This window comes from Austrofundulus limnaeus, unplaced genomic scaffold (assembly GCF_001266775.1).
Source record: "Austrofundulus limnaeus strain Quisiro unplaced genomic scaffold, Austrofundulus_limnaeus-1.0 Scaffold123, whole genome shotgun sequence".
NCBI classification, from domain to species: domain Eukaryota; kingdom Metazoa; phylum Chordata; class Actinopteri; order Cyprinodontiformes; family Rivulidae; genus Austrofundulus; species Austrofundulus limnaeus.
Window position 1 is genome coordinate 1,163,574 of NW_013952525.1, and position 9,242 is coordinate 1,172,815.

Below are 9,242 nucleotides of genomic sequence, written 5' to 3' on the forward strand. Positions count from 1 at the left end.
GTGTGTGTGTGTGTGTGTGTGTGTGTGTGTGTGTGTTACCTTGTTGTCAGGACCAGCAGTCCTAAAGGAGACAAAACAACGTCATTTACGTGGTTTAGGACTAAAGTGTGAATGAGTTAAGATTAGAGCTTTTTACACATTTGTAATAAATCGATGACATTTCGGTAGTTTTCCATGTTAGGAAAGAAGAAAAATATCCTTCTTGTTAATCAAATTTACACTGAACTTTGCAAGTTCATGTGTTAAATAATAATACAAGTCCCCTACTTTAAAATATTAAAGCAAATACTTGCATCTTAATAATAATCAGCAAATCTAAATATTAGACCAGTTTGTAAAGACAGACACTTTCATTTACTTAAATGTTTTTTCAAATGCAACTTTTCCTTTGTAGTTCGTTTAAGCAAAATAACTTGTTTTTGCAGAACACCACATTTCAGTGACTTCATCTGTGATACTGTATGTGGCAAAACAAGGCCTCTAATGTGTCTGTAGTTTCCTGTGGCTGACATGTTTTTCACTACTGTATTTACACTACTTTATTGGAATGTGTTGTTGCCCTCATCAGGGCTTCATAAGATTCATTTCCATCCACACACCTTTGCCTTGGGCCTCAGCAGCATAGGTCCTTAATCAGTATGACTCACAAACATGTGTACTTCATTTAAAAAGCTTATAGTGAACTCACTGCACAACAACCACTAGTGTTTTTACTGTTTGTAATGTATTAGTGGTTTCAGAATGTAGCAAACTGAAGGAAAGGCAATTTGTTTTAATATAGTTAGAAAAGTCCACACAGATTAAAAAAAGACCAAATTACAAGATAGCAAGAGAGCTGCCATTAAAATAAATTATGCCCATAAAAGTCAAAGCAAGTAGCACACATAATATGTGAAGCCAATAGGACTTTCTTAATCCTTCACAACTTTAAAAGATGCAGCAATAATTTTGATGATAACTACTGTCTTTCCACAGCAAGATAGTTCTGGTCCAAACTGTGACTTTTCATATCAATCTTGCATCTGATGGAAATCAGTAAGCCAGAAGGATCAGATGCAAGAAGCTAAAATCATTGACCCTTATTGTTTGTCATCTCAAGCTTATAAGAGCTTTATTTCATTTTACTTCTGCTGCCTGACAGTGAGTGTAACAGTGGTTAGAGCTGTTGCCTCAGAACAAGTAGGCCATAAGCTCAAATGTGACCTTTCTGTATGAAATGTGCATGCTCTCTCTGTGCATGTATGGGTTTTATTCCACAATCCCAAAACATTCATGTTGGATTAACTAGCTCTAAAGACTGGTTTAGGAGTCTCACGTCTTGTTCCCCCTGATGAGTGACAAAAATTGTGTAACTTTTGTCTGCTCTCCCGCTGCTATCCCCCGGTGACAGCTGTGGTGCGCATTACCCCCAGATGCGGACCTTGCGGCTCGGAGCGTGTGATTGGTCAGAACTTTGTGGGTGTGTTTGTCCACGAGGAGCAAGCTGAGGTCCAGCAGCGGTCCAGCTCCTCAGCACTGCTGAGCAGCTCTTCCTTCTGCATGTGTATTTTGTTTAAAATGATTGTTTGCCTGAAACCTGTTGTTAAAAGAGCTGGAGCAGCTGGTTTGATCCTATTGAACGTGAGCATGCTGCAACATCTTTTTTTTTTTCATCATCACTACCTTTTTTCCTTCCATAGACTCTGGCCAACACAACACTAATCATTGAGTGAAAAAAAAACAATATCCAACCGTCATTATTGTTGTTTTCCTACTTATATGAGCTGTGGGAGGGCAGAGGGAGGAATTATAATAATTTATGGCCACGTCTTCAGCCCATTTCCTCAGTCAGGGAAAAGAAATCATATTTTTTGTCACTCAGCAAGGGGAACAAGACATGTGACTGGAAATATAAAACAAGCTTTAATTGTCCCTAGGTGAGTGAATGTAAATAGTTGTCTTTTGTTTATCTCTGTGTGATCCTGTGATGGACTGATGACCTGTTCAGGATGTTGCATTGACTGTTGACAATAGGTATTACAACCCCAATTTCAATGAAGTTGGGACCTTGTGTAAAACATAAATAAAAACAGAATACAATGATTTTCTAATTCGTTTTTAACCTATATTCATTTGAGTAAACTGCAAAGACAAGATATTTAATGTTCAATTTGATAAACTTTATTGTTTTTTGCAGCATTCCACAGGTGAACAGGTTAATTGGAAACAGGTGAGTGTCATGATTGGGTATGAAGGGAGCATCACTGAAAGGCTCAGTTGTTCATAAGCAATGATGGAGCGAGGTTTAACAACTGTGTGAGCAAATAGTCTAACAGTTTAAGAACATTTCAAAATGTATAATTGTAATGAATTTAGGGATTTCATCATCTACAGTCCATATATCAACAAAAGATTCTGAGAATCTAGACAAATCTCTGCAAGTAAGTAGCAAAGACAAAGACAACACAGAATGCCTGTGACCTTTGATCCCTCAAACAGCACTGCATTAAAACCTGACATCATTCTGTAACAGATATTAGCACATGGGCTCAGGAACACTTCAGAAAACCATTGTCAGTGAACTCAGATCATTATTACATCTACAAGTGCAAGTTAAAACTTTACCATGAAACGCCAAAGGCATATGTCAACAACACCCAGAAACACCGCCGGCTTCTCTGGGCCCGATCTCATCTGAGGTGGACTGACGCAAAGTGGAAGTGTGTCCTGTTGTCTGAGGAGTCCACATTTCAAATGGTTTTGTCATGGACATCGTGTCCTCCAGGCCAAAGACGAAAGGACTGTCTGGATTGTTATCAGTGCAAAGTTAATGCTCATATTAATGCCCTCATCATGGGTAACTTGCACATCTGTGAAGGCTCCATGAACGCTGAAAGGTACAGATGTTGGAGCAACACATGCTGCCATCCAAGCTACGTCTTTTTCAGGGACGTCCCTGCTTATTTCAGCAAGACAAGTCACATTCTTCACATGTTACAACAGTTCAGAATGTGGCTGAAATTCAACATAATGTGTATGATATAAACATTAATTATGAATTACATGAAGTTATTGTAAACGTAATTTGTGATACAGATCCAGTTGTTTTATCGGCTGCTGTTGCCAGTTTTAGATGCCATCTTAGCTTCTCCGTGATGTCACAAATGTAAGCAGTGAGTGGGACAGAAGGGCACAATCTAGTTATTTTTATACTGTATAACTCTGTGGGTCGTTGTTAATAGTTTCGAACCACTGCAGACATGGAAAGTCACATTAAACCTTCAGCTGTTGAAATGCTGTGACTCATCACAGATTGGCCCGCATGACTCAAATGTTTATCTGTCCTCTACATTGAATTTCAAAGACAGGATGATCACTCACTTCCTCATATAAATTAATAACATCACTAGATAATTATGTCATGGTTTTGGAGGAATGAACCCAAGATCACACACCTCACTGTTTGGATTTTAATGAAACTCTCAGAAAGTATTCAGTGAATGCACAATGTTTGGAGACACCTCCATTCAAGATGGCTACCACAGCTGACCTTGGCAAACACAGAAGTCAGCTATAAGGCAGTCATCTTTACAGATATTGAGCTAAAACCTGGTGTGGCAGTAATCTCAAACATATATTCTGAGCAAAGAATATGTTCAAGATTTTTGTTTAAAACTTTGACATGCAAAGATGTGGGTAATATTCAAGAAGTGCTTCATTAAATATATATATTTTATACATAAGAACAATAAACATAGTCATGCTTTTAAACATAGTTCAAAATTTAAATCACATGTATAAACCTATTTAAGATTTTATCTAAAATGAGTCCTTCTTGGTGATAAAGGTTTCCTCTGAACTGATTTTTTATTGATCTTTTGATTCATTTGACTCATAATCACATATCATTGCTTTATGAGCTCCACTACGTCGCCACTCTCGTCAGATTTGGAGACTGTAATGAGATTTGCTTTCCTGGAAAATTCAATTTGACCACAAATAACAGTTGGATACACGATTTACAATTTAATGCTGTAAAAACGGCTATCCATAAAAATGATCTCTATTCTACAGCCTCACAAAGTAACTGAGGTCTGGCAGAAGGTCTATTAGAAAAAGCAGAGGGTAAAAAGTCGTTCAGGAGAAAATGACAGATTGTTCTTCTGAGCCAAGAGTCAACTTTTAGATTGAACAAAACCTTCAAGTTCATTTGAAACTCCTAAAGGTTATTTTGTTGTGTTTATGTAAAAATAAAGCGTTTCACTTGCAGATAGTTGTCTGTAATCTTTACAATAGGATGGCATTTGTTTCTCTTTAAACAAAGTAGACTAACCTGGTTCTGCCCAGAGACCAATTGTGGTTCATCACTGTTGTGTCAACATATCATACAAATGTAAGGTCACAGCCACTATTTACACGAGAGTAGGAGTGTGTAGTGTTGATCAGGTTTGAGTCAAAGTGCTAATATTCAAATAGATTTATTGGGTCGTGTTTAACAAGCCAGTAAAATTATGACTGAATCACCAAAATATCTTTTTGTGAGGTGTAAAACACTAGTTAGTCAGACAGAAACCATATTTCCTCCGGCTGTGGGCCAACCCAATTTAACATGGCTGCCAAATAGGCAAACCAAACACAGCAATAGCTATAGCTCTGCCACTTGTCTGTTAGCAAAATATCTCATGAACCACTGAACACATTTTAAATGAAACTTTCAGCAAGTAATCAGCTGGTATTTAAATACATACCCAATTCCCCTGTTTTTTTCCCAATACAAATCAAAATGGCTGGCACAGCTCGATGAACAAAATAATTATTTAAACAAAACAAAAGCAGATGTGGTGGCAAAAACTACAAAAACAGAAACACAAGGATGCTCGAGGAAGACGACCAAGGCTGAAGCCATGATCCAACGATAAAGTGAAGACGAGAAACAGGTTAAATACACAGAAGGAGGAGTGAAACATGACGGCACCTCAGCTGGAGACTGACTGAAGATTACTGACAGGTGAGGCTGGCAAGGTTAGGATGGGAAAATTAACAGAGAAAACTGCTGACTGAGGGCAAATGAGAAATGACACAAAGCAAACACAAGAGAATGAGGATCTAAACAGATGTTATAAAACAAAGATTCACAAGAAGAACTACATATTTCTGTGAACTAGCAAAATAAGCAAACCAAAAACATTCAGACTATGTATTCACACTTGACCTTATCAAAAAGAGTTGTTATAATCGAGCAATTTTTCAAATGTTGAGCTCAGATTTGGAGTGTTAGTAGCTGAGCATCATTGTCCAAACATACACCAATATACATTGATAATTTTGCCTAGAACTTAAAATTCTCTTTTAACCTTTAAATGGTAAATGGCCTGAAATTATATAGTGATTTATCAATTCCAAGGACTCCAAAGCACTTTACACAACAGTCATTCACACACTGACGCCTCACAGCAACAAGGTCCGGGGTTTGATCCCGGTTCAGAACTGGGCTCTTTCTGTGTGTTCTCCTCGTGCTTGCGTGGGTTTTCTCTGGGTACTCCGCCCCCCCCCCCCCCCCAAAATATGTAGAATAGGTTGCCTTCAGGCTCAGGCCTCCCTTGAAAAAGAGATCTGTGATCTCAACAGGACTTGCTTGGTTAAATAAATGCATTAAGCTACATTGTAGCCACAGCTGTCCTGGGACAGACCGACAGAGATGAGGCTAACAAGAAGAGACTGAGTTACAATCATCAAACCATATTTGAATATGTGTAGTGAATGACTGTGAACTATTGTTAGTTAAATATACAGTAAGTCACAGGGGTAGGCTAAGGTTGACTAGCTGTACAATCACATTACTTTCTTTAAGTTTTATTGAAATCTGTCCAGTGTTCATGAGATCCATTACTAAAGTTGATTCCAAATGTTAATGCCATGACTTTTAAGTAAATACTTTGTGCTTAATGTAGGTTTTGGAGGTAATGAAGCACAGAAACACACACACACACACACACACACACACACACACACANACACACACACACACACACACACACACACACACACACACACACACACACACACACACACACACACACACACACACACAATGTATTTCTATCCTTGTGGGGACTTTCCATTGACTTCCATTCATTTTTTGGAAATTTTATAGCCTAACTCTTACCATTTATCCTAAAACTAACCTCACAGGTGCCTACTTGACCCTAAAACTAACCTAAACTCAATTTTTTTAGCGTTATTTAGCCAGGCAAGTCCAACTGAGATCTCTAACCTCTTTTCCAAGAAAGGCCTGGACCTGAACGCAACCGATTGTACATGTTTTTGGGGCAATTCAGACCTAGGTCCTAACAACCCCCCACCACCACAATTTCATGTTTCAGGAAAAGTGTAAATACTTTGGTTTGACCAGACCTTAAAACAAGGCATTATGTAACCCCAGAATAAGAACTGAACATAGCAAATAACAGGTTTACAACAAACCAAACCAACATGTAGAAACAGTGTCTAAAGAACAACAAACTCCAGGAGTCAATGGCTTGCAGGCCTGCAGTAGCAGTGACTTGTAGTAACAATCTACTGTTGGGACTTCTCACACTGATGAGAGGGAATCTTGGCCCAGTTTTTTTTAGTCTGTACAGAGATAATCATTTCTTGTGGTTTGTTTTGATCCTAGATTGAAAGCCATAATCAGTTTTTGTTTAGGCCATGTTTTCCTGTCAACACTTACAACAAACTATCAAGTTCAGTTTTTCTGAGCTTTCATGTTTGTTGCCCACTGCCAGGCAAAGGCAGTCATCATGTTTATGCCCGTGTCTGTCTGTGTGTGTGCGTACTTGTATTTGTTACCTTTTTAAGATCATTTCTAGTATACACACCTACCTTGTCAAGACCAGTAGTCCTTACGGGGACCAAAGACCGATCCTAATATGGTGGAACTCCATGTTTGGGTTGGGGGTTAGGTTTAGGACTGAGGTCTCCTCTGCCGCCACAGTGTGTGAAATCAAATCTAGCCCATTTTATTATAAATAAAAAATCTAACTGCAGCTTAGAAACTTTATATTTACTTAACACAAATTAGTTTGTGAATCAAGTCTGTCTCAGCTGTTGTCCTCCGTTGTTGTTGGGTTTTTTTATTGAGTTGAGTTGAGTTGAGTTTTTCTGGGATCTGAAGACCACATGCTCGTTGTGGTTCCCAGGACTTGGCTGATGACTAAGGGGCAGAGTCTTTTCAGCCATAGCTCCTAAACTCTGGAACAATTTCCTCTTTCTGTGAGGTTTGCCAAATTAATTGATGATTTTAAATGTCTTTTAAAGACTTATCTTTTTGCTATGATTTTTAACTCCAGAGAGCACATGCAGTAGGCCAGTTTCATTCTCTTTTTTGTTTATTTTATTTTATTTTTGTCATTTTTGTTGTTCTCATATGTTTTCAATTCTTTTTCTACTCGCAGAATCCTTGGTTTTATCTTACTGTATTTTTTTTTAATTCTGTTGTGCAGCACTTTGGTTGTTGTCAGCTGTGTAAAGTGCTTTACAAAGCAAGATTTGATTTGAGTTGATCTCCAGAGCTGTGACAAGTTTTGGTTTTTCCCTTTCTGAATCTTTCTCCAAATGCGGCCCACATTACAATATTTGCACACTGAGAAAATGAAAAAACTTACCTCTGTACCTGTCAGATAAACATTTACCTCTGCGCTCACCTGATCGCACCTCACTACCATCCGGTGCAGAGGGTGATTTAAAAACACGCGTCGGGGCTGTGATGCATGTTTTATTTGGTTAATCTGGAAGTATGAAACTTCCAGATAACTGTGCAAATAAAAACATTGATAAAACAACTAAAAATAAACTGATAAAACACAGTTTTTTGTTCAAGGCAGAACGAGCTACTCATGCAGCTCCGGAGCAGTGGGCTGTGGACCCCTGGCCTACAGAAAAACTCCATGCAGCACTGCATCTGGATCATGGCTGCAGTCTGTAGAGCTCATGTAAAATTTGAACATTTGAACAGGGTGGTCCACCACTTCTGCACCTGCTATCATTTGAGCAGCAGTCTTAGTAAATCACATGGCCATTTATAGCATGGGCAGCTTTTAGTTCGCCCAGCGGTTTAGTCAATATCTGGGATTTTATAAATCAGCTCCATAAAGGTTAAAATGGATGTGGTTGCAGAGTCATGTTCATGACATACACCGAACATGGTTTCTGTAATATTTGTGACACTTGTTGTGCTCGTTTTTTAAAGGGAACCTATTATGCAAAATTCACTTTTTTAAAGTTTTTTTTACTCAACTTTGGGTATGTACTTCTTGAAAAACAGTCCTAGGACTACAAAAACGCACCCCAGGGGCATATTTACTGTAAGTAAATGTATTTTTAATGTATACTGACGACAAGTTTTATACTTCCGTCATTTTGTGATGACGAGCCGTACAACAATCCACCGGAACCTGCGTTCAGCCCCTTACCTAGCAACCCCCGGGTGAGACTCCACCTCCTCCTCCTCAGTATAAAAAGCCATCACGTTGTTATTGTGCAATACGCAGCTCATTTTATAATAGGCCTCCAATAGGGCAATGGGTAGAGTGCTGGACCAGAGAGTGGGAGACCAGGGTTTGAGACCGGCCTGGACACAATTTAATTATTTATTTTCATTCGTTATGAACACGCTTCTCATGTACTTCTATTGTTCAGCTTATTAAAGCCTTGTTAAAGCCTATTTGTTCAAGTTTCTGAGGTATTTTGACCGCTGCTGATCCCTGCTCTGGTAACAGCATGCAGAGTGAGTGCAGAGCTCCGACAGGAGGAGGCGGAGAAGAAAAAAGAAAGAAGCTGTGACCGACTCTGCCTCTGGGTCTCATATGGTTGTACAACGGAGCTTCTGCTATTATTAGCCATGCTAACGCTGGCTTTGGAGGGCGGAGTTAATGTCAACAGATTTTTGGAGGGCGTTACCAACAGAGCTCATTAACATAAACAGCTCTTCTGAACAGAAGTCAGAGCAGGCAGAACTAGAAAATGGGAAATTTTATTATCTGAGAATTATTTTGTGCATTAAACTGAATGAACATGGTCTGGATAGCCCACAGACAAACCATAAACATTTCTAGGACCCATAATTGGTCTCCTTTAATGTTTTCTTTAAAAGGAGAACCCACTCATGTTCAACCTTACTTGTCAGAGCTGGATCAATCAGTCAAATGGATCAAACCTGACCTGTGCCACAGTCATCAGAAACAAGCTGCAGCACAATCTCCTTT